The 27,264-nt window shown below is 37.0% G+C and overlaps 1 protein-coding gene and 1 non-coding gene across 3 annotated transcripts in view; both read left to right on the forward strand.

The window, feature by feature from the left end:
- The window catches only part of BRMS1L (BRMS1 like transcriptional repressor), a 70,933-nt gene that overhangs the window by 35,885 nt on the left and 7,784 nt on the right, over nucleotides 1–27,264 (forward strand). The gene's annotated exons all lie outside the window — the stretch shown is intronic.
- On the forward strand, nucleotides 5,550–5,658 carry LOC112658112 (U6 spliceosomal RNA). The gene has a single exon (XR_003135517.3). It is a non-coding gene; the product is annotated as a U6 spliceosomal RNA (small nuclear RNA).

The following is a 27,264-nucleotide window of genomic DNA, read 5'->3' on the forward strand; positions in this document are numbered from 1 at the left end:
AACCTGCTGGGCATTCTCATCTGGTTGTCACACTTTTTGAACTTAACACATACAAAACCAAGTACTATTTCTTCTTCACATCCCTTCCCCCAACCCTGCTTGTATTCCTCCTCTGTTCCTGCTCTTGATTCATGCTGCCATCTACCCACATTCAGGCCTTGGGGAAGCTATGGCAGCTGACTACACTCATGGGCTTCAGAACAAGACTAAGTGTATGTGAACTCTGCCACTCACCAGTAATTTGGCCGTGGGCAATTTCTTTTTTTTTTTTTTAATTTATTTTTTATTGGTGTTCAATTTACTAACATACAGAATAACCCCCAGTGCCCGTCACGCATTCACTCCCTCCCCCCGCCCTCCTCCCCTTCTACCACCCCTAGTTCGTTTCCCAGAGTTAGCAGTCTTTACGTTCTGTCTCCCTTTCTGATATTTCCCACACATTTCTTCTCCCTTCCCTTATATTCCCTTTCACTATTATTTATATTCCGTGGGCAATTTCTTAACCTTTGTGTGCCTCATAATGTCCTCATCTGAAAATGAAAATAATAATGTTTCATAGGGTTGTGATGAGGATTCAGTGAATTAATATATGCCATGTGCTTAAAACAGTGGCTGTTACGTGATAAATCCTATATAATGGCTATTTATATATTTTAGCTGCCCCTATCTAATTATCAAGTCCTATAGATTTTAACTCAAACATTTTCTGAAATCACCCTCTTTTGTCTCATGCCCCAGATGCTGCTCTAATTCAAGCTTTTAGTATAGTTTACTGGGATGATTGTGATGGCCTAATTGGTCTCCTTGCTTCTTGCCCTTTTTCTTTATAGCAAATGTTATGTTTCTAAAACCCAGAAATGATTTTTCCTTCTTCTTCTTCTTCTTCTTCTTCTTTTTTTTTTTTTTTTTTATTCTCTCCTGGGCCTCAATTCTTTTGCCTGCAGGGCACTGTAGTTCCACTTTTTCTAAGAAAGGCTTTTCCCTGAACCATGTGGCTCCCAACAGGAGCATCCATTTCTCTTATGGTCTGCCAGTCTCAGTCACAGTTGTTGAGACCAGGCAGGCATGTAACTCAGGCTGGCCCGGTTAGAACCCATTGCTGGATTTTTCAAGCTGTAACTGTGGAAACAGAAGCAGTCTTCCTTCCATATTGTACTTGAGAAGACAACGAAGTTTGAGGACTATAGACAATTACATTTCCTGCCCTGTGTAGAAAGACAACAGGGAGCTGAAGAGATGGAAGACAGACAGGTAGTTTCTTGGCTTTTACCTTCCTGCTTCCAGCTGACCCACAGTCCATGTGTACCATGATCTTTCTTATGTTACATGAGTCTTCTAATGAATTCCCCCCCACCTTTTTTTTGTGAGCTGTGTTTCTGACCCTTGCAACACTTATCACAATCACTAGGGCTTCATATTCTGATTTTTATCTTAAAAATTATAATAAACTTGTAATTTCACCACAAATTCAAGGAATAAAAATAATGGGGATATTGGTAGAGTTGCAAATGTAGATGTGAGAAAGCAAAAGCTAGGAAATGCTTGGCACTCACTGCTAGGCCTTGGAATTGTCCTGTTGAACATAAACAACCTTATAAAGCACCAATATCAAACTAGGCCACTCTGCGACTGTGATGAAGTGAGACAAAAACAAGCCCTTCTCCCCCTCACAGACTTGTCTAAGTATAGATAGAAACAAGGTCAGTCTGCAAAAATATGAAACCTCCCCCTAACATGACTGACTGCTTCTTCTGAATATACTTTATTTTTTAATTTTTATTTATTTATGATAGGCACATAGAGAGAGAGGCAGAGACATAGGCAGAGGGAGAAGCAGGCTCCATGCACCGGGAGCCCGACATGGGATTCGATCCCGGGTCTCCAGGATCGCACCCTGGCCAAAGGCAGGCACTAAACCGCTGCGCCACCCAGGGATCCCTGACTGCTTCTTCTTTATCAATTATTATCTTTGGCCTTGCTTTATTCCTCCTGTTTTATAAATAAGATTAACCAAGATATCCAATCACAAAATTGCCCCCACTTCCGGACACTTCCTTGAGCCTTACCAAAAATCTCCTAATAGAATCCTGTAAGTCCTTTTTGAAATACCTTCTTTCTCAGCCACCCACAGTTTCTGGGGTCTATGTTCTCTCACTGCAGTGAGCAGGAGGCCCAGCTTGTTTAACCAGGTAAGTTCAGGGTGGTCTTTGGCTGGAGGACATTGACACATGGAACTTTTAAGTCAGTTTTTTTGTTGAAGGGTTTTTCATTAGATTTAACCAAAAGATCCTGAAGTATATTTTGGATAGTCTTCTAGGAGCTCCCCGTGTATAGTTACAGTTATAATGACTGATAAACTGTAGGCTTTGATTTTCAATTACATGTTGTAGAAGAATCATAAAAGATAAGACCAAATGAAAGCACATCTCATGAAAGACATTTGTACTGCAATCTAAGTTAGCACTTTGCTTCAGAACCAGAAACTAATGTTAATATTTCTACTGCATTAACCAAGGACTCTCCTAGAAATGTAAAAGCTATAGTATTAATGCATTTTGATTAAAACCTGAAGGTGGCAGTAAATTCCTAGAAAACTTAGGCACTTAGTTTAGAATTTGTATTTTTTCTTCTAATTATTCAAAATCGTATAGTGAGACTGAAGTTGCATTTAATTCTATTGCGTACTAATTAAGGGATCTTCAGGAATAAGATGAAGTTCTAAACAAGGATTATATTGTTATTACTGTTTACCCACTGAAAAGAAGTCACCATGTAAAAGGCTTAGGAACATTGCAATGGATTATATGCTTTAGAGTTACTATAGAAACAAAGTATATAATTAAACAAAAGGAAACTACAACTTTTAATACAGTTCAAAGTCCTCTGAAGGGATGTGGCATTAAATAGATAGCTTCTATTTGTCTATTAAATTTATAACCCTGTGGTTAAGCATTTGCCCCACACATTCCTGATTTTATCCTCAACATTCTTAAAATAGAATTTTGTATGGTTGTGTTTTTACCCAAGATCTACTTATAATCAATAGACTCTCTAGACTTATTAATCAGGAATGGCCTAACTGATAATACAGAAAATTTACAAAGAGCTAATTAATAAATATTAATTCATATTGGAAAATGACTTTATTGATCTTTTATATAAAGATCTAAAACTAGATTGTTTCATAGTCTCTTTTCTTGAAGGTAAACCCTGTCACTGGTATATTGAGTTATACCCAAAGTTATTGTGACGTTTTAATGATCTCAGTACATAGGCATGAGATTATTAGAGCTTTGAAAATTAGGAACCATAAAATTTCTATGATCCTTTTAGAAGAAAGTTAAGCAAGTACTGTATACATTAGTGTGTAAATATACAAAATAGTTAATTTTGGTGAGCAAGATAAGTGATGTTGATATTTTAAATATCTTCCTACAATTATGCTAATACATGAGTACCAGTTTAGAAATTACTAAAATGGATTATTTGAATTTTCAAGACATTATTTCATTCTTCCATTTAATTTAACTTTATTTTTTAAGACTGTACTATAGTAATAAATTATTAACCACAGTAAATGTAAATTTAATTTTATAAATCCAAGAATTTATCTTTATTCTTTTTTAATCTCTTTTAGGCCGTTAGAAACTTCACATAATGACTGAAAGAGGATTAGTTATGAGTTTGTTGGTTTTGACCAGGGAAAAATGTAAAGTTAGAAGCATAGACATACAGCATATATTTATTCCAGAAATACACCTTGTTCATAATAAAAATGTCCCAATTATTTTTATTTTTATTTTATTTTTTTCCCAATTATTTTTAATATAACAGTTCTCAACAATGATAAATGACTAGTCTATTTCTTCTTCAAATAGTGTTTAGATTTGTTTTTAATAATTGAAAACTTGTAGAAACAGAACAAAACTGTAGACCTTGTATAATTTAGAGCTATTTTAACTTATAAGTTAAATAGTGCTTGAATTCCATTTTGTTAGTTGGAGAAAACAATAGTGAATATAAATATAACTCCCTATGTGTGATCACCTTCTTGCAAATATGGACCAGTGAAATCTGCAGTAGCTCATAATTCTTGATTAGTGGTGGTTAATACTGGCTGCCAGCAGAGGGCACTTTGAGGTTTATCTGTCAGAATTCCAACACCTTGGCTGAGGAATATGGACTATTTGCCTTCAAACTGATTTCCTAAGAGTGAAGATATTTCTAATATTTCTTTATTCTCTATGTTTTCTTGTCTAATTTTACAAACCCCTAGACTGTCTGGCAGGGGATGAGAAGGCTAAAAAACCAGCTGCAGTTCCCAAATGACTGCATGAGCAGATGTGTAAGAGCTGGTCCTATGGGGTGAGATTTAAGGGAGGTAGGAAACTCTGTGCATTTTTTCTCCCAGCCCCTTTCAAACTCCATCATCACTACCAGCAGTTCTCCCCTAGAGATCTGTATAGGGCCCAGAAATAAAAGCATGTGGTTTTATTTTTTTTAATTTTTTATTTTTTTTAATTTTATTTATTTATGATAGTCACAGAGAGAGAGAGAGAGAGGCAGAGACATAGGCCGAGGGAGAAGCAGGCTCCATGCACCAGGAGCCTGATGTGGGATTCGATCCCGGGTCTCCAGGATCGCGCCCTGGGCCAAAGGCAGGCGCCAAACCGCTGCGCCACCCAGGGATCCCAAGCATGTGGTTTTAAAAAGTCTAGTTTAGTCAATAAAAAAATGAACACCAAATGAAAAGAGGAAGCCCAAGGGGGGATCAGTGCTGAAGTAGCCTTACAGGCAGTGGTTTTCATACTTTTTGACAGAGATACACGTCTTGATATATTCATGTGTGTGTATACACACATGTACAGCACATGCATATAAAACAAAAATATCTTGAAACAGTATTTACCCTTACAATGTATGAAACATATATATAATTGTCTTTTTTTTCAAATGGGCTCTACACCAATGTGGGGCTTGAACTCAGGATCCTATGATCAAGAGTTGGATGCTCCTCCAACTGACCCAGCCAGGCATCCTGAGCTACATTTAATTTTTAAATACTTAAATATAGGAAAAAATAAATTCTAACAGAATTTTTCAAGGAAACTGATAAACTTGTTTTGGAAATAAATGTGGAAGAACAAAAAGCCAAGGATAGACAAATCACTTCCAAGAAGAAATGGAATTAAAATTGAGCAGGATAGAGACAGCAGAGATGAAGAAAAGGGAAGGGTCAGACTGAAGTGGGGTATGGCACTAAAGTGGGGTATGGTTTCTTGGCAGTGAAACCAAGAAAAGCTCAGAAAACAAGCTACCTTATTATTGAGCACCATACAAAAATAATTAAAGAGGGAACTCTGTGATGTTAAAGAACGTTTCCTGTACTTTGCTTAGTATAGATGCCCAGGAAAACCATTTTTATATAAAAATAAAAAGTATGAAAGTCAAATCTCAAACAAAATTATTATAATAGAGAAAAAGAAGTAGACTAATGTTCCTCTGCTAGAAAGACATGCCCACAATACAGATAAAAATAATGATCTACTGTGCTCACTCAGGCAGCACATACACTAAAATTGGAATGACATACGGAGAAAATTAGCATGGCTCCTACACAAGGCTGACATGCACATTCACAAAGCAGTCCATATTTAAAAACAAAAAACCAAAATAACTATGATCTACTATTTAAAAATAACTAAAAGATATTAAGAAAATGTTACAAGACATGAAAAAATAAAATACATTAGTTTTCCCTTATTCACGGTTTCATGGTCTGTGGTTTCAGTTACCCATAGTCACCTGCGATGGGGAAACAGATGATCCTCCTTCTGGCATATCATCAGAAGGTCAGCAGTCTCCTAACACTGCATCATAATGCCTACATCATTCACCTAACTTCATCTCATCATGCAGACATTTTATCATCTCACGTCATTATAAGAATGGAGAGTATACAATATTTTGAGAGACAGAAACCACGTTCACACAACTTTCATTAGAGTATATTGTTATAATTTTTTTCATTATTAGTTATTGCTGTTAATCTCTTATTGTACCTAACTGTAAATTAAACTTTATCATAGGTATGTTTGTATAGGAAAGAATATAATATATAGATATGATGGTACAGTCTGTGGTTTCAGGCATCCACTGGGGATCTTGGAACAGATTCTGTACAGCTAAGGGGTATCTACTATATATCATAATTAGAAAAACTCAGAAAGGAGGCATCAGAACTCGGCAAAGGACAAAAAATTTTTAAAAAATCATTTCAAAAGTGAAGACTAAACAAGAAGGAACACAAGAGTGAATAAACCCATCACATATTCCCTTTAAAAGAAACAGAAAGTGAAAAGAGGAAAATTAAAAAACAAAAAATCAATTAAGTATGGGATTGAAGAGATTCAAGCAGATGAGGAGGTAACAAATACTTGGATGGACAAAGAAGATTGGTTATATGGATTATGGCACCCTTGAAAAAGAAAGCCAAAGCAAAGAAACAGAACAAATACTAAATACCCTAATTAAGAAAATTTTCCTGAAATAAAAAAGATTTGAGTTTCACACTGAAAGCATAACTGAGGATATTGAATCAGAAGGACCAGTGACAAGACATATTCTAGTAAGATTACTGAACTTAAAGGAAAAGGAACAAATTGGGGAACTATCTAGGAAAAAAGAGCATGTAACTTACAAGAAAATTAGGGTATCCCTGGGTTTTTTTGACAAAATGCTTCATCCCAGGAGAAAATGAATTAGCATATTGAAGATATTTAAGGAAATAAAGTGTGAGCCAAGAATTTTATATTCAGTAAGACTAACTTCAGAGATAAAGGGCACAAATTGTTGCCAACAAATAAGAACTCAGGGAGCATTATTCCAGTGAGTCCTTCCTATGGAATCTACAAGAGAATGATCTTCACACAATCAAAAATGACTAGACAGACATCAAAATAATGACTGATGAAGATGAAATATATGGTTAACATAAACTTCAAATTAAAACACTTCATTTTTCAGCGTATATCTACAACTTCAGTGTGAGATGCTATTTCTTAGAAAGTCTACTACCAGTTTTTAAAATTATCTCACCAATAATTGTGTCACAAAAATCCGACTTGAATAAATGCATGATTCTGATCTGATTCAGCAAAGAAGTCACTCATGTCACTGATGAATTAGATTCCTTTTTTAATAAAGATTTTATTTATTTATTTATTGAGTAAGTGAGTGAGCATGAGTAGGAGGAGGGGTAAAGGGTGAGGGACAGAAAGAATCTCAAGCAGACTCCCACAGAGTAGGGAGGACAATCCCACAACTCTGACATCATGACTTGAAATCATGAAATCAAGAGTCTTGATCATGAAATCAAGAGTTGGACACTCGGGGATCCCTGGGTGGCGCGGCGGTTTAGCGCCTGCCTTTGGCTCAGGGCGCGATCCTGGAGACCCGGGATCGAATCCCACGTCGGGCTCCCGGTGCATGGAGCCTGCTTCTCCCTCTGCCTGTGTCTCTGCCTCTCTCTCTCTCTCTCTCTCTCTCTCTGTGACTATCATAAATAAATAAAAAAATAAAAAAATAAAAAAAAAATAAAAAAAAAAAGAGTTGGACACTCTACCCACTCAGCCACTCAGGCGCCCTGAATGAAATTCCTTTTAACATGAATGTTGGTTGCTATTTTTGTTTCTGTTAATAAGTAAGACAAATGTGAAACAATGAAGATGCATAAGAGAAGTTCACTCATTTATCAATGACAGCAAGTGACCTCTTTGATGAATTGGGTAATAGTTTTCAAATAGTTCCTCATTTTTGGGGTGCTATTCAAAATGGCTACAAACACTATATCCTTCTAAGTTTAATTTGCATTATTAACTTTTTTTTGCATCACTTTTTAAAGTCTGGACAATCATAAAAAACAAATCAAGTCCTAATTTGTATCATTTACCAATTTCTGTGGTGTGAATATTCCCACTATGGCTGATTTCAGGCAACCAATGTGCTATCACTGAATGCAGAGTTGAGAAGCCTTGTGCAATACTTACCATTACAAATGGTAATATAGAGTTTCCACCATGCAGATATAACACATGTAAATAATCTGAAAAGCCTAGCTAGTCGTAGCATGTAGCAAAGTAATTAGGAACTGATGAGTTTTGATACTTTCTACCTTTACTTTAATATATGCAGTGGTTAAGTTTATATAACTTAATATTAAAAACCAACTTGCAAAGTTCCTAAATCTTTAGTAATTGACCGGTATGAGCTGGTATTAGCTGGTTCTAGCACACCACTGGGTAAGAGGGAGAAAGTGTAGTATGTAATGGTCTGACAAAGTAAATGGAGTATAACTATCTTAAGAATAGAAGAGTGAGTGAATTTTTAAAATGTTTTCAGTAACCATATTGGTGGTAATATTAGTATTATTCGAGACTGTGTGTATTATGAGATAAAATAAGTGAGTACTTATGAGATATTAATTTTATCAACCTATATGTTCTTGAGAACCAGAATTTTCATATGGAAAAGAGATACAAAGATAATAGAAAAGAGGCTACATAAATCTTGAGTTGCAACTGGAACTCTCAATCTGGATGCAACAAATATTTTACATAGGTTTCTTAATTCTGTCTGCTGAACAGACCTAAAAGCAGTGATCAACCCAGCAACAATAAGCATCCTTTGTGCCCAGATTGTGGTACAATCTATAATTCTTATTTTAATTTTCATTAAAAGAAACCAGAGCTTCTTTTTTTGAAACCAGAGCTTCTTAAAAAAATGGTCAAATCTAAGATTTGAGCAAGAAATGAACAAAACTAGCCAAGAATGTCCTATATTACCAGATAGAAAGAAAACTATCAAATACTACTAGAATGTCAAATGATTCAGGATCCAGCTTTTGTTTTTGTTTTTGTTTTTGTTTTTTCAGGATCCAGCTTTAAAGGGATCTAGTAGTCAAAGGTGGGACAATTGGAGTTCAATAATGACAATTATTACAATAGATTGAAGCCCATCAAGATATTTATTAAAAAAAAAAAGATATTTATTTTTTTACATTTTAAAAAAGATTTTATTTATTTATTCATGAGAGACACAGAGAGAGAGAGAGGCAGAGACACAACACAGGCAGAGGGAGAAGCAGGCTCCATGCAGGGAGCCTGACATAGGACTCGATCCCTGGTCTCCAGGGTCACACCGTGGGCTGAAGGCGGCGCTAAACCGCTGAGCCACCCGGGCTGCCCCCATCAAAATATTTAAATTGCAGAGTTCATAATGATTATATGTGAGTGTGTAATTTTTGGAAATGACAAAGAAACAATTCCTTATCTTGAAAACTGATGGATAAAGGAAAGGAATCCAACATCTATCCTGCTTTCTTATATGAATTGCACAACTTGGTGATAAAAGAGTAGATGAGCATGTTAATATAAAGGTAATCCAACAAACAAAATGATAGAATTTGCATATCACCATTTGGCGATTTCTAATAAATGGCTATACGCACAAAAAATCATTGACTTTTAAGTTCATAAAATAGATAATCAGAATTATATGCCTCTTATGGTTCTGAACTAGAGTCTGATCCAGTCTCTGGATCCAACTGACAATTTACAGAAATTCAGAGGACAGAAGAAAATCTTGAGTTTTATTAAGAACATGCAATCAGCAAAGTCCAGTCTGTGGGAAACTCTACAAGTGAAATGAAAGGGATAGAAAAACTTACAGAAGGAGGAGATACTTAAAAGATGTTATAATTTTTTTTAAACCAGCCAAGACCAACTGATAGTGTGATGGGATGCATTTTTGGGTGACAAAACTATTTTTACAAAGCAAGGAATTGATTGTTATAAAAGCCAGATGGTGGTTATTTATGTGAGAAGAAGGGTTGTAACTAGGATGGAACACATCGAAGCAGCTTCTAGAGCTGCTGGCAAGATCTACTTCTTGACTAGGGTGATGTTTGCCTTATGATAATTTCTTGGGTTATACATTTGTTTTATATGATTTTTATGTCTTCACATTTTATTTTACAATAAAATGGTTCTAAAAAATTATTTCCAGGTGGATTTTGGGTTTGCACCAACATACTCAACCATGTTATCTATGAACCAGGCTTCAATTTTTTTCTTCCTCTAAGGAACATCTACTAGGCCACACATGTGAGCTGAGAGAGGTGTTGGTACAAGAGAGGCAGGCAAGTGGGCAACATGTTTGTGTTATTTATCTGTGCCCTCTGTATCTGCTTAGTCCTTTCTGTCTCCCCTGCCCCAACTTACTTATACTGTATGCAATTCCTGTTGAATAGCTCTGGTCACATAGTCACTTACTGTCCCATGGTCAGTGCTCAGTCTCTACTAAGGCCCAATAGCAAGTCAGAATCTGCATTTCAAATGATATATAAATTTCTGCTGTTATTCCAGAATAGTCAGGCAAGTTATTTGAGACTTGCCAGAGACTGCAAAGCATCCTTGTCTACCACAAACACTTTGAGCACACAGTATTTGCTGGATTGTAACCTATATGCCAGGGCTGTTTGTAGCACAGACTAAGACTGCCGCAGACCCCTCCCTTCCTCTTAACTGACAGCATGTGGAGTCATCTGAGCAATGGTTGTATTCTCAAATGTGTACGTGGTCTCCAAAATCTGAACATGGCTACTATTCATTGTGCCTTTCTTAATAGGAGATGCAAGATTCAGTAAGGTGTTCTTTATCTTAGATAGTACACCTCAGGGTGACCCTTTAATCCAGTCTCACTTAGTATGGTAACTTTATTAATGGGGCAGTTCCTCCAGTCACTTCATGGTCATCTTCCACTTTCTAATGCACATATTCCTGATCAGAACATTTAGAGTACTTGCCCCCCACCCCAATCATCTGAATTGATTAATAAAATGCCCCAATATAACTGACCAGCATAGTATTCTGTGTAATGTCTAAGCAATGAAAATTCTTTTGACCTATATTGAAATGGAGAGCAGGAGAATTAAGTCAGCCAATACAATCTTGGGACAAGACCATGAATGTGTAATGTCTGGTACAAGTGAGTGTTGAATTGCTTCTGATCTTTTTTTTCCTGATAAGGATATAAAAGACTACCTTTGCCAGATTAATGGCTACATGCCACATGCCAGAGTCTGTCAGTCTGTTCCATTAAACATAGCACACATCAAAATCACAGCACAGCAGCTGTGACTGGGGCTATCACTAGGTTCAGTTTACAGCAGCCTACTGTCCTGCCATGATCTGTATGAGTTTTGCTAATACTGTACCTGAACAGTTAAAGGGATATGATGAGGACTACTACACTATTTTACTTTTTTTTTTTTTTTTTTTTTTTAGAAACAGAGCACAAAAGGGCTTGTGTGGGGGCCAGGGGGAGACGGAGGGAGAGAGAATCTTAAGCAGGCTCTATGAGCCTGATGCGGAGCTCCCCACCCCCAATCCCTCCCTACTTGATGGTGATGGCACCTGGGGCTGAATCTCAGGACCCTGAGCCGAAATCAAGAGTCAGACGAGGATTACCAGACTGAGCTACCCAGGCACTCCTCTCCCTCATATTTTAAGGATATTATTACTCTGACAGTTCATCCAGGATATAGTAATTTTAGTTTACTAATAATTTACTGATGAATTATTCTGAATCTTAATTTTCAAGTTCTATGTATGATGTTTGTGTTGCTATGAACAAAATCTACAGTAGACATCTTAAAGACTAATAAGTTTCTAAATTTATTGCAATACTGTAAGATATAATGAAATTTTATAAAAGTAAAGGTATAGTTTAAATCTTTTGGTTGATTTATATAAATAATTGAACACACAATATTCCACAATTCTAGAAGAGTATTTTTTTTGGGGGGGGGAGCACTATGAATGATTTTCTCTTTTGCACATATTTTGCTACAACTGTCAAGGTTCTCAAGAGAAAGAGAACCAATAGGATTTATGTTGGAAAAGATTTATTATAAGGCGCTAGCTCACTTCATTACAGAAGCTGAGAAGTCCAACCATCTGCAAACTGGAGATCCAAGAAAACTAATGGTGGAATCCTGTCACCAGAGGTGGGTCCTTGGGCCCCAAATAATAGAAACTGCCTACTGGGCCCTAAAGGCAAGAGGACATGCAGGGCTCCGGCTCCAGCTAAACGGAGACACAATACCAATTTAAAGTACTTTACACAGCCTGCGGCAACATCAGTAAGACTCTGCCTTTATCCCATTCCAGTCCAATATGCTAATGAGGGAAAGAGAAAAAAGTACTTCGTCCTGATTGGTTGGTAGGGCCTCATTTTGATTGGTTGGAAGGGCTTGGCCTTGATTGATTAGAAGGACCTATCCTGATTGGTTGATATTGGCAGGCAACTCAGGCAGCTCATTGGTGTTTTTTTGGAGCCAGGTCTCTTAAGTTCTCTTTGCATATGGCGCTGCATCCTGGTTGTTCTCTGTGAGACGAAGGTTTGATGGTGACAGGCAACAGAAAGCGCTCCAGGTACATAGTTTTTCACTTACGGCTTGTTCCGATAGTCCCTGTCTCAGGCACAGGCTAAATCCAAAGGCCCTGAGAAACGGGGACAGATGGCATAAAGACTATTCCAAAGGCAGGGGAAGACTGTTCCAACTTAAGAGGCAGGAAGTAAAAAGGGGCAAATCCCTTTCCCCCTGCATTTTGTTCTATTTATGCCCTCAATGGATTGCATGATGCCCACCCACATTGAGGAGTTCAAACTACTTTTCTGAGTCCACCAGTTCAAATGCAAATCTCATCTGGAAACTATCACATATACACTCAGGAATAATGTTTAATCTGGGCACCCTTTGGTGCATAAAATTAATCATCACAGGCAGGTAACTGTGTCTATTTTTTCCTTCTTTGGTAATTTGAATCGTTTCTAAATGAATTGTTAAGTTTGAGGGTGTTAAAAAGTGTACATATATTATTAGAAATTGAGATGTTTATTTGGATTTTGTAGATTTGTTAAAATAATATTTAAAGAAAACATTTATTACTAGGTGTTCCATATAAGTGTTTCTTTGTAAAAATAAAGCAGTTTAGGGGTGCCTAGGTGGTTCAGTTGGTTAGGCATCTGCCTTCAGCTCAGGTCATGATCCTGGGGTTCTGGGAACTAGCTGCATGTTTGGCTCCCTGCTAGTTGGAGAGTCTGCTTCTCCCTCTCCCTCTGCTGCTCCCCTTGCTTGTACTTGCTTTTGTCAAAGAAATAAATCTTAAAAAAACAAAAACAAAAACAAACCCATAAAGTAGTTTAGAGGTACTTAGCTGGCTCAGTTGGTGGAACACATGACTCAATGTTGGTGTTATAAATTTGAGCCCCACATTGCATGTAGAGATTACTTTAAAAATAGAAATCTTTTTTTTTTTAATGAAGTAGTTTAATAAAGTCTAAGATTACTTATTATTGCAGTGAATATTATTCTTTTTAGAGATTTATTTTAGAGTGCATGCATGTGAGTGGGGGGAGGGGCAGAAGGAGAGAGAATCTCAGACTCCATACAGAGCATAGAACCTGACTCGAAGCCTCTATCCCAGGACCCCAGAATCATGACCTGAGCTGAAATTAAGAGTCCCATGCTCAAGCAACTGAGCCACCCAGACTCCCCTTAATATTATTACTTTTTAAATCTCCAGATCCAGCACTTGAACTTGAATACAGCTCTGGAATTTTTATTTTTTACTTTATAATTGTTTTCTTCTAATAATAAAACCATCCTTTTAAAGAAAAATTTGTACCAGTTTTGCCATAGTGTTACAATGATTATACTAGAGAAATCTCACATTTCCTAATATCCCTTCTAGAAAGCTTACTGGAAGTCTGTAATGAAACATTTAAAAGTCTTGAAAATCCTAATACTTTTTTGCTAACAGCAGAAAAAATGCTTTCTTAGTTCTCATAACCAACTGTGAATTCTGTTAATATAAAATTAAACTGGGAACATTCAACAGTAATTCTCACATTAAGGTGATCAGATTGAACATCAGATCACAGAAATCAAGACCGATGCTAACAGACAAAAGATTGAATGACTCTTTCTTAGCTATTGTGTGTATTTATCACATGTGCTCCACTATCTTTCAGACCAATGATGGTAGTTGGCTGCAGTGGTTGTTGCAATATGCACATTTCTTGCTAAGGATTCTTGTTTTGCTCTCTGATATTTTCTATTCTACTGTGATAGCTGGTTTCTAAGATGGATCCCAGTGCTCTCAACTGGTGTTTACATCCTTGTGTAGTCCTCTCTCACCCTCACTGTGATTGAGCTGTGTAGCCAAGTTGGGTATTACCAAATGATGGTGTGTGACTTCTGAGGCTTGGTCATAAAAGACATTGTAGTTTCTCCCTTGCTGTCTCTTGGATCACTCACTTTGGGAGAAGCTGGCTACTGTGTCATGAAGACACCCAAGCAGCCCCATGGAGGGTCCATATGATGAGTGTAAGACGTTCTGATTGTAAGGCACCTTGTCAAACTTGTGAGTGAGCTGTCATTTCAAGAATGTTACATAAATGAAATCATATGGTATGTAATTTCTGGTTTGGCTTTTTAAACTCAGCATAATTCCCTGGCATGGGACCACAGCCTTTTCTGTGTCATTTAGCTGGAGTAGAGTGGTAATTATCTAGAAGTTTTCTGTCTTGCTAGACTGTCTCTTTCCTGGTACTTTGCCTGTAGGGGGCAGATTTTTGTGGGTTTTTTTTCTGGCTGCATCCGTAGACGATAACAGGTTACCACCTTCTTCAGCTCCAATTCTGAGAATATAGGAGACAAAACAGAAACAAAACTCCAGGGAACTAACTATCATGTTAATTCCTCAGATCCTAAGTCCTTTAGCCAATCTGCATGTCTTTTCCACCTTACGGTGTCTTATGTTTGTTTTATATATGTTTTCAGTTGTAGTTCGTGGAAGAAATAGGGAAAATTATACCTGCCCCATCTATTAAGAATTGGAAATCCCCAGGGCTGCCTCTTCACTACATGAAAGGAGAATATTTTTTATGATGTAGCTTTATACTTTTTTGTTTTTGTGGTTTGAATATTTTAGTTGCAGGAGAGAACACATTGGTCTTTATTCATTTGCCCAACTCTTATTATTCAGTTAAAACAAATAGAAATAAACTAGCTCTTTGGATTGTCTGTGTTACTTCTGGTTGTTTTTATACCTGTTTGGATGGATTGAGGGAAGTGCATCAGAGAGTCTGGAGGATCATGAGCAAACAGTCTTGCTCTGGTTCCTAAGGTATTTTTAGGAGCCTCATACTCATCAGAAACCTCTTCTACCCCTGAATTCTCTCCCCTAAGTCTTATAAAATGTTTTCTAATTGACAAATTCAACATGGGCTCAATTGTCTAAGTAAACACACAGTGAATGACAGACAGTTCCTATATTCCTTCACCTTGTTTCATGCTGCCCCTTATGAATGACTGTCTGGTTTGGGGAACTCAGCAATACAGTACTGACAGCTTTCTGTAATTCCAAGTAAAGCCCTCAGGTTCATTTTGAATGGTGGACAGACAGGAAAGGATGTTTGAATTAGCACAGAGCCAAAATTGAACCAGGATTCATTCTTCACACAGGGTGTAGAGAAATACCCCACCAGTGCAATAAATTATTATAAGACAGAAATTACCCACTTTTAATATAAAAAGACATTCAAGCTGAGGCTAACTTCTGGGATCTCTAATGTCAGTATTTTTACTTTATGTTCTTCTTGTGTTCACCAAGGGAAAGCAGCATCAATGTTAAACTAGATTGGGGGCTTGATTTGGGGCTTTTGCCCACAGTCATTTGAGCTCTCCTGTCTCTTCCCTGCTTTATCTTTGCTTTATTTTTCAAAATATACATGATCTTTTTTCTGTGATCTCTCTATACTTTCTATTCATTTAATCTTTTTCGTAAGAATACCTCAATATATCTACTTTTCATACCCTTATCCCAGCCTTCATAAGATTGATTATATTACAGTCACCTAACATTAGTGACAATAACTACTTTTTGCTTTCCTTTGTACCCAGAGCTACCTTCTTTCAGTAGTGGCTGCAAGAGAAGCCAGAGAACAAACTGTCCTTGTTCTTCTAAGATAATTTTTAAGGCTTTTGTAGTGAGTGTTAGTCTTGTTCCACGTAACCCACTTTCTTTCCCTTTTTTCTATTTTGCATGGGTGTTCACTTGTCTCGATTATCAAAACCTGGTTATCCCTACACCTATGCAGTGTGACTTAGATCTATTTATTTCTAGAACCCTGAATTTTTCTTGGTAATTGATATCTCAGATTCCCTTGGCTAACCCAATCTGTTACCCAACCTGAGGCTTACTCAAGACCAAAAGTTTGTGGAATCTTTACTGTCTGATTCCTAGACTTTGCTTATTTTTGAATATCCCCCTCAATGACTAGCTTTGGGTCCCTTAACATGTTTCTCATCTTCACCATTTCTCACACTATTACATGTGGCAACTTTGTGAAATGTGAACTCCTTTTTGTCAGACTTGGACTTATGACCCTATCTACCCACCTCCACGCCTACATCTACACTTGGAAAATTTGACTTTCCACATCCAATCAATCATGAAACCCTGTCAATTTTGTGTTCTAGAAATTTCTAAAACCTACTCCCTCAGCATTAGGTAGGACTGCTTCAGCTGATAATTAACAGAAACAATTCAAGCTAGCTTTGCAAAAAAAAAGAAATGTATTATTCTTTATCACTAGAAAGGTCCAGAGATTAAGTAGAGTTAATTAGACCCATATATTCAAACAGTGTCATCAGGAACCTGCCTTTCTCCATCTCTCAGCTTGGGTTCCTTCTGTGTAGCTTCACTCTGTGGCAGGCAGAATTTTTTATGGTGGGAAAGATGGTGCTCTGCAGCTCCAGGCTTACATGGTGCTTATAGACCTAATCTCTGGGTCAGGAAACTAGGGGACTGGGGTGCAGGGATGAGAAGGAGACCTACTTTGGCAGGATTGGAACTTTTCTACCTTGTGCTGATTAAATAAGTGCACCAATACATCATCACAAATTGTATTACGAACTGGAAATTCAATCCGGAGAGATATCTGTTGAGATATGAGCTAAATAGGAAATAAAAACTCTGTTAAGTAGGCAGAAGATGAGAAGGTATGGACAGCAGTATCAAATACTGCCAAGGGGATGAGCAAGTGAAGAACTGAAAAGTGTCAATTGGATTCAACAACATGGAAGTCAGTGAGGAGTTTGACAAGGGGATGTTTGTTGGGACAAATAGGATGTGGTGGGTTGTGAAATGAAAGGGAGCAGAAAGGGAGGGAGCATGGAAGAGAGGTGTGGGAAGACTGTTGGGAAGGAGCCAGTGGAGTGAGGCAGTTTGAAGATCCAGGGTAGAGGAAGGCACTTGAGAAGTCACAAGAGGTAGGCCACTTCTCCCTCTGAAACAGGAGGGAAGGAAAGAAGATTCATACATAGATAGATTTGTGTTATTGTTCTGGTGGCAGGACTTGGAGGGGGTCCTTTTGATGGCTTTTGTTTCTCTATGAAAACAGAAGTCTGATTGCCTCAGATTGCCTGCTGAGTGATTCTGCAGGGCCGAGTGGGGAGGGGCATGTGTGGCAGGACTCAGAAGTTTGAGAAGAATAGAGAAGATTTTTATCTGTGTTACAGAGGTGTGGAGAAGAGAAAAGTAAGACAACTAGAAAAACATAATTCTGTAGTTTCTTTTCAGTGCAGAGAGCCCATTTGAGGTTGATGACCATAAAACTATAGTAGCTTCCAGCTACTTGACTGTGATTTTTCTCCAGCAAAGCTCATAGGACAGTGGGAGGAGGTAGGAAGTTGGTGTTACGCAAGGCCGGAAGGACAATGGGGCAACGGAATTTAAAACTGTGCTCTTAATCTATAGTCTTTTCTGCCTTCTTTGACAACATTTTCCATTTCTTTTATAGATATTGATTTGATCAAATAATGCTTGTCATTTTTATTTCTTAGTAAATTCTGTATTATATATATATAAAGTTTTAGCATAAAGTTATAGACAATATTTTGTAAAGAAAAGAATCTTTCAGCTCTATCATTATAGCCTGTTTCATTCCTTACTTTTTGTATATATTTGTTCTTTTCTCTTTCTTTTTTATTTTTTTAAAGATTTTATTTATTCATGAGAGACACAGAGAGAGAGCAGAGACATAGGCAGAGGGAGAAGCAGGCTCCATACAGGGATCCGGTGTCTCCAGGATCACACCTTGGGCCGAAGGCAGTGCTAAACCACTGAGCCACCTGGGCTGCCCTGTTCTTTTTTCTTGATTAGCTGGAGGTTTTTTTCTTTTTCTTTTTACTCCTCAGAGAACCCATTCTTTTAAAGCCATCTTTAGTGTTGTTCATGCTTCTTTCTGTTTCCTGTATTAGACAGTTGCTGTGGGGGGAGAGGGACACATTTTGCCCATTTGTACCCCTAATAACATTGGACTGTGGTGTCTTCCACAACCATGGGATTCAATTCATTTTATGGAATTGGCTTACATTTTAATGTGTGGTCATTTTCCTCTAGATTCTCTAAAAGAAACTAGGGACTTTACTAGATTTGCCCTAGTTTCCTAGTTTAGGACTTATAGGTTTTTCTACTTCAACAAATTAGTAGAAAAGTTTACAAATTATGTTTTATAGACTAAAAGACTACTTACTGTGGCCATGTGGGAAAAGGAGGAGATACCAAAACCCCCTATTTTTTGGTTTCTGAAATTGGAATTAAGAGCTAATGTTTGAATTGCCAATCTAGCTATCAACTTGGTGGCTTTGGGAATAGCTTCACTGCAGAGTACTAGGTGGTGTGTATACAATAGAATTAAAGAGGTTAATTTTCCTTCTGCAAAAATGTTTTGGTAGAATGTTAATGAGTGGGTGGGATAATGGGCATTTGGGCATTCTTGTTCACTATATGGGGAGGTGAATATCATTATGGCTTATATGAAAAGCTATTTTGTAATATCAAAAGCCTTAAATATGTGCATATTTATATATCCCAGAAATAATACTGCCAAGAATGTATCCTATGACAATAATATAGAGAAGAAGGCAAAGATATGTGTATATACATAGATATTTATTGCATCACTGTATAGAGTAGAAAATGAAAACTGAAATTTTTGAATAATAGTGATTTGTATAGATTCTAATATAGCAATATAATAGCTGGGATGTCATGTAAAAACAAATGTATGTATATAAATATATATATTATATGTAGTTATAATATATAATTTGTAGTTTAAAAACTGGAAAAAAGGTTTTAGTCAAGGTAGCAACAGGATACAGATGGCACACTCAACTTGAGTAATGTGAGAGAGTTCAATGTAGGGATTATTTACAAGGTGTAAGCAGGATATAGAGAAACAACAAGGAATGGTATAGAATCGGGAGCTGGTGAAGGTGTGGAGGATAGGATGTTCTTACCATTGCAGGTCTGCCTGAAGGGGCTAGAGGAAGGGGCTGTGAGGCAGGGAAAGCTACGTGGAAACACCTTTTGACAGGATTTATGACTTTTCTAAAGGCGTGTAGCCTTTCCACAACAACTGTACAGTGTGGGTACTAAGAAATGAATGTCTTGGCCTCTCCCTCCCTGCCCTTACTCTATTACCAGTGTTCTTCATTCACTGAGCTCAAGCAGAAGTCAGCCTGCAAAGGGGTTCCTTGATACATCCATATAGATCAGTCTCCTTAGGCACAGAGCAGGGTGGCAAGATTGAGAGGGGATCTGGAGGGGCGAATGGAAAATATCCAGATCAACAGAGGTATACAACATGTTAATAGAGATTACCCTGGGCAGTGGGATTATCGATGGATATTCTTCCTCTTCTAATTTTTTGAAAGTGAACACATATGATTTGTATAATTTTTTTTTAAGTTTAAAAGTTACTTTTCTTCCCAAAGGCATAGTTTACCTTAAATCATCTTAAAATTATGAACTTGGTTTGCCAAAATTCAGTTGTTTTGTACTTACACAGCTGAATGCCCTCTCTTAACCATTTAGCCCTTAATTATTTAAAATTATCCTCAAGGTTTCTTTAGTTAGAAAATAAAAAGTTCACCTGATTCCCCAATGTTAGCATGTGGGGGTGGGGTGGGGGGTAATTGGGTTTATTTGGGAATGCTTATTGTCTCTTGATGAAATTCTTGGGACCACTGTGACATTTCATTATATATAAAAATAGTTTGAGTTTCTCAGAGAAAAGGAGCTTTAAAGACACAGTATAATTCTATAATCCTGATGGAATATAGAATTTAGTTGGATTAATAGATAGCATCATTAAAGCATTATTTTTGAAATGAATTTATTAGCCCAGCTTAAGATAAAATAGCCTATGTGATGTCTTTCTGTGGTATATAAAGAAACATTTATATTATTGATTTGTGAATACTGATACCCATGGAGCAGCTTTAATGTATACTTCTTTTCCTTCCTTCCTTTATTTATTTTTAAAAAGATTTTATTTATTTATTCTTGAGAGACACACACACACAGAGAGAGGCAAAGACACAGGCAGAGGGAGAAACAGGCTCCACACAGGGAGCCCGATGTGGGACTCGATCCCGGGTCTCCAGGATCAGGCCCTGGGTGGAAGGTGGCGCTAACATAAATATTTATGTATTTTTTTATTGGAGTTGCCAACTGATAGCATAACACCCAGTGCTCATCCTGTCTAGTGCCCCCTTCAGAGCCCGTCACCCAGTCAGCCCATCCCCCCCGCCCACCTCCCCTTCCACTACCCCTTGGTCGTTTCCCAGAGTTAGGAGTCTCTCATGTTCTGTCACCCTCACTGATATTTCCCACTCATTTTCTCTCCTTTCCCCTTTAATCCCTTTCACTATTTTTTATATTCACTGTATGAATGAGACCATATAATGTTTGTCCTTCTCTGACTGACTTACTTCACTTAGCATAATACCCTCCAGTTCTATCCATGTCGAAGCAAATGGTGGGTATTCGTCCTTTCTGATGGCTGAGTAATATTTCATTGTATACATAGACCACATCTTCTTTATCCATTCGTCTTTCAATGGACACCGAGGCTCCTTCCACAGTTTGGCTACTGTGGACATTGCTGCTATAAACATCGGGGTGCCGGTGTCCTGCCATTTCACTGCATCTGTATCTTTGGGGTAAATCCCTAAAAGTGCAATTGCTGGGTCGTAGGGCAGGTCTATTTTTAACTCTTTGAGGAACCTCCACACAGTTTTCCAGAGTGGCTGCACCAGTTCACATTCCCACCAACAGTGCAAGAGGGTTCCCTTTTCTCTACATCCTCTCCAACATTTGTTGTTTCTTGTCTTGTTAATTTTCCCCATTCTCACTGGGGTGAGGTGGTATCTCATTGTGGTTTTGATTTGTATTCCCCTGATGGAAAGTGATGCGGAGCATTTTCTCATGTGCTTTTTGGCTATGTCTATGTCTTCCTCTGTGAGATTTCTGTTCATGTCTTTTGCCCATTTCATGATTGGATTGTTTGTTTCTTTGCTGTTGAGTTTAATAAGTTCTTTATAGATCTTGTACACTAGCCCTTTATTTGATATGTCATTTGCAAATATCTTCTCCCATTCTGTAGGTTGTCTTTTAGTTTTGTGGACTGTTTCTTTGGCTTTTTATCTTGTTTAAGTCCCAATAGTTTATTTGTGCTTTTGTTTCCCTTGCCTTCATAGATGTATCTTGCAAGAAGTTGCTGTGGCCAAGTTCAAAAAGGGTGTTGCCTGTGTTCTCCTCTAGGATTTTGATGGATTCTTGTCTCACATTTAGATCTTTCATCCATTTTGAGTTTATCTTTGTGTATGATGTAAGAGAATGGTCTAGTTCCATTCTTCTGCATGTGGCTGTCCAATTTTCCCAGCACCATTTATTGAAGAGACTGCCCTTTTTCCAGTGGATAGTCTTTTCTGCTTTGTCAAATATTAGTTGACTGTAGAGTTGAGGGCCCATTTCTGGGTTCTCTATTCTGTTCCACTGATCTATGTGTCTGTTTTTGTGCCAGTACCACACTGTCTTGATGATCACAGCTTTGTAGTACAACTTGAAATCCAGCATTGTGATGCCCCTGGCTCTGGTTTTCTTTTTCAATATTCCCCTGGCTATTTGGGGTCTTTTCTGATTCCACACAAATTCTTAAGATGATTTGTTCCAACTCTCTGAAGAAAGTCCATGGTATTTTGATAGGGATTGCATTGAATGTGCAAATTGCCCTGGGTAGCATTGACATTTTCACAATATTAATTCTTCCAATCTGTGAGCATGGAATACTTTTCCATCTCTTTGTGTCTTACTCAATTTCTTTCAGAAGTGTTCCGTAGTTTTTAGGGTATAGATCCTTTATCTCTTTGGTTAGGTTTATTCCTAGGTATCTTATGCTTTTGGGTGCAATTGTAAATGGGATTGATTCCTAATTTCTCTTCCTTCAGTCTCATTGTTAGTGTATAGATATGCCACTGATTTCTGGGCATTGATTTTGTATCCTGCCATACTGCCGAATTTCTATATGAGTTCTACCAATCTTGGGGTGGAGTCTTTTGGGTTTTCTAAGTACAGTATCATGTCATCTGCGAAGAGGGAAAGTTTGACTTCTTTGCCAGTTTGAATGCCTTTTATTTCTTTTTGTTGCCTGATTGCGGAGGCTAGGACTTCTAGTACTATGTTGAATAGCAATGGTGAGAGTGGACATCCCTGTTGTGTTCCTGATCTTAGGGGAAAGGTTCTCAGTTTTTCCCCATTGAGAATGATATTTGCTGTGGGGTTTTTGTAGATGGCTTTTAAGATGCTGAGGAATGTTCCCTCTATCCCTACACTCTGAAGAGTGTTGATCAGGAATGGATGCTGTATTTTGTCAAATGCTTTCTCTGCATCTATTGAGAGGATCATATGGTTCTTGTTTTTTCTCTTGTTGATATGATCTATCATGTTGATTGTTTATGAGTGTTGAACCAACCTTGCATCCTGGGGATAAATCCGACTTGGTCATGGTGAAAAATCCTCTTAATGTACTGTTGGAGCCTATTGGCTAGTATCTTGTTGAGAATTTTTGCATCTGTGTTCATCAGGGATATTGGTCTATAATTCTCCCTCTTGGTGGGGTCTTTGTCTGGTTTTGGAATTAAGGTGATGCTGGCCTCATAAAACAAGTTTGGAAATATTCAATCCCTTTCTATCTTTCGGAACAGCTTTAGTAGAATAGGTATTGTTTCTTCTTTAAACAAATTTGATAGAATTCCCCTGGGAAGCCATCTGGCCCTGGACTTTTGTGTCTTGGGAGTTTTTTAATGACTACTTCCATTTCCTCCCTGGTTATTGGTCTGTTCAGTTTTTCTATTTCTTCCCGTTCCAGTTTTGGTAATTTGTGGTTTTCCAGAAATGCATCCATTTCTTCTAGATTGCCTAATTTATTGGCATATAGCTGCTCATAATACATTTTTAAAACCGTTTGTATTTACTTGGTATTGGTTGTGATCTCTCCTCTTTCATTCATGATTCTATTAATTTGAGTCTTTTTTCTTTTTAATAAGGCTGGCTAATGGTTTATCTATTTTATTAATTCTTTCAAAGAACCAACTCCTGGTTTTGTTGATCTATTCTATAGTTCTTCTGGTCTCTGTTTCATTGAGTTCTACTCGAATCTTTATTATCTCTCTTCCTTCTGCTTGGTGTAGGTTTTATTTGCTGTTTTTTCTCCAGTTCCTTTAGGTGTGAGGTTAGCTTGTGTATTTGAGTTTTTTCCAATATTTTGAGGGATGCTTGTATTGCGATGTATTTCCCTGTTAGGACTGCTTTTGCTATATCCCAAAGATTTTGAATGGTTGTATCTTCATTTTCATTAGTTTCCATGTATCTTTTTAATTCTTCTCTAATTTCCTGGTTGACCCATTCATCTTTTAGCAGGATGCTCTTTAACCTCCATGTGTTTGAGTTTCTTCCAAATTTCTTCTTGTGTTTGAGTTCTAGTTTCAAAGCATTGTGGTCTGAAAATGTGCAGGGGACAATCCCAATCTTTTGGTATAGGTTGAGACCTGATTTGTTACCCAGGATGTGGTCTACTCTGCAGAAAGTTCCATGTGCTCTTGAGAAGAATGTGTATTCAGTTGCGTTCAGATGCAAAGTTCTGTATATATCTGTGGCACAATTTTTTAAATTGCATTTTCTGTTAGTGCACAGAAACTAACAGAAAAGATGGGGATATGTGTATGGCATGTAAAGATGTCATCTGCCAAAGCCAGTGATAAAAAGAAAATATTAAAATCAGCCAGATAAGAAAAAAGACATTGCATTAGTTTCCTATGGCTGCTTACAAACTACTTTAGAGGTTTAAAGCAACCCAAATTTATTATCTTATAGTTTTGTAGTTCAGAAGTCTGACATGAGTTTTACTGGGCCTAAAACAAGGTATCACCAAGGGCTGCTTTCCTTTCTGGAAATTCTAGGAAAGAATGGGCTTCGTTGTCTCTTTCAGTGTCTAAAGGTCACTCACATTCCTTGGCTCGTGGCCCCTTTCTCCATCTTCAAAGCTAGCATACAGCATCTCTGTGATCCTGCTTCCATAGTTACATTTCTTTCTCACTCTATTCTGCCTCTCTCTTCTACTTTAAAAACCCTTGTAATTAGATTGGACTCACAGATAACGTTGGATAAATTCCCTATTTTAAGGTCATCCTATTAACAACCTTAATTCTATCTGCAATTTTAATTACCTTTTGCATCTAACCTACCATATTCATTGGTTTCATGAATTAGAACATGAGCATCTCTGAGAACCATTTTTCTGCTGACTATAGTCCATTTTTCTGTCTCCCAAGTATATCTGTACATGTCTTACATGTAAAATAAATTCATCCCATCTCAAGATCTCCAATTATAGCATCAACACAAAAGTAAAACAGTTCATCTAAATCTCATTAGCTCAAAATTCCGGAATCATCATCATTTAAATTAAGTAGGGTTTTTGTTGTTGTTGTTGTCGTTGTTGTTTTTACTTACCACATACATATTACAAACAGAGTAAAAAAGATAAAGATTACCACAGACTTCTCATCTGAAACAATGTGAGAAAATAGTGGAGCAACCTACTTTCAAGTAGTGAAGGAAAAAATGGTCCTGTAGAATTCTATAGCCAGCAAAAATGTATTTATTTTATTCATTTCAAAGGAAGGTAGAAAAAGGAAAAAGGGAAAAGAACAGATGGACCATATAGGAAAGCGGTAATGTGATAGACTTTAACTTAACCACATCAATGATGGCATTAAATTTGAGCAGCCTAATGATAAGGCATAGATGATCATTTTGAATAAAAGCAAAACTCAATAATATGCTGCCTACAAGAAACACAGTTTAAATATAAAGACAAGGGACAGTAGGTGGCTCAGTAGTTGAGCATCTGTCTTTGGCTCAGGTCATGATTCTGGTGTACTAGGATCGAGCCCTGCATCAGGTTCCCCACAGGGAGCTTGCTTCTCCCTCTGCTTATGTATCTGCTTCTCTTTCTGTATCTCTCATGAGTAAATAAATAAAGTCTTAAAAAAAAAGACAAATAGGTAAAAAGTAACAAGCAGGAAAAGATATTTCATGCTAATATTAGTTATATAAAAGCTGGAATGGTTATTGATAACAAAGTAGATTTCAGAACAATGACCTTTAGTAGGAATGAAGAATGTGATTTCATAATGATAAAGGAGATTATCATGAGGCCTAATAATCCAGAACATTTATACAGCTAGCAAAACTTTGGAATACAAGAAACACAAACTGATGGGACATCAAGGAGTAGACAAATGCACAAGTATAGTCAGTGATTTAAAAACTTTTCTCTCAATGATTGGTGGAACAACTAGACAGAAAATAAGTGACGACATAAGAGAATACTATTAATAACTTGAACTAATAGTATTAACAATGCTATTAAACAATACTATTAAGAAACTTTAACTAATTGACCTTTTAAAAAATCCCATCCAAAAACAGCAGAATGCATACTCTTTTCATATACAACATATCATTTACCAAGATAGACCCTATCTTGGAGCATAGAACATGTTTAAATGAGAGTAAAGATTTTCATGTCATAAAAACATATCTTCTCTATTCACTATGGAGTTAAAGTAACCATCAATAACCAAAAGATCTCTGGAAACTAAAGAAAAGATTTCTAAATCCTAAATCCTAATTCACCCATGGAACAAAGGAGAAATCAAAAGAAAAATTAAGTATTTTGAAGTGAATTAAAAGGGAAACAAAATGTGTAGGATATTGCTGCTAAAGTAGTACTTAGTGGGACATTTACCGTACCAAGTGAAAAGAAGAAAAGTCTCAGATAAATGATCTCAGCTTCCACTTAGGAAGCTAGAAAAAGAAGAGCAGATTATACTTATAATAAACAGAAAAAAGAAATAATAAAGACTAGAAACAAATGAAATAGAAAATAAAAATAGGAGAGAAAAGTCAAGGAAACCAACAGCTGATTCTTTGAAGAAAACAAAGTGACCAACTTCTAGTCAGAATGATGAAGATAAAAAGGAGCTAAGACACAAATTACCAATATCAAGAATGAGAGAGGAAATCACAATCTGTCTTAGAGCTATCTAAAGACTAAAAAACTATTTCAAACAACTATAGGCCAATAAGTTTAACAACATAGATGAAATGGAACAACTCTTTGAAAGATGCAGACTACTAAAGCTCCTTTGAGAGAAACAGATTACTTCAATAGTCTTATATCTATTAAAGAAATTGAATATGTATTCAATGTAGTTAAAAACCTTTCCACAAAGAAAATTTCAGGCCCAGGTGGCTTCATGGTGAATTCTCCCAAGCATTTAAGGAAGAAATAATAGCAACACTCCATGAACACTTCCAGAAAATAGAAGAGAAAGTTCTCAATTAATGAGAATGAAGACCAGAATTACTGAGACTAGAATAACTCAGATACCAGTAAGAGGAGAGGCATATCTCTTATTAACATATCTGCAAAAGTTCTAAATAAAATTTTAGCAAATCAAATTCAACAATATACAAAAAGCATACATTGTGATCAGTGGAGTTTATTCTAGGGGTATAAGATTGGTTTAACATTTGAAAATCAACCAATAAAAATCACCATATTAACAAACTAAAAGAGAAAAATCATATGTCCATCTCATTAGATACACAAACAGTATTGGAAAAGATTCAACACGTATTTCTGATAACTCTCAGGAAGCTAGGAATAGAAAGGCACTTCTTCAACCAGATGAAGACCTTCAATGAAAAATCTAGA

Source organism: Canis lupus, chromosome 8 (assembly GCF_003254725.2).
Source record: "Canis lupus dingo isolate Sandy chromosome 8, ASM325472v2, whole genome shotgun sequence".
In the NCBI taxonomy this organism is placed as follows: domain Eukaryota; kingdom Metazoa; phylum Chordata; class Mammalia; order Carnivora; family Canidae; genus Canis; species Canis lupus.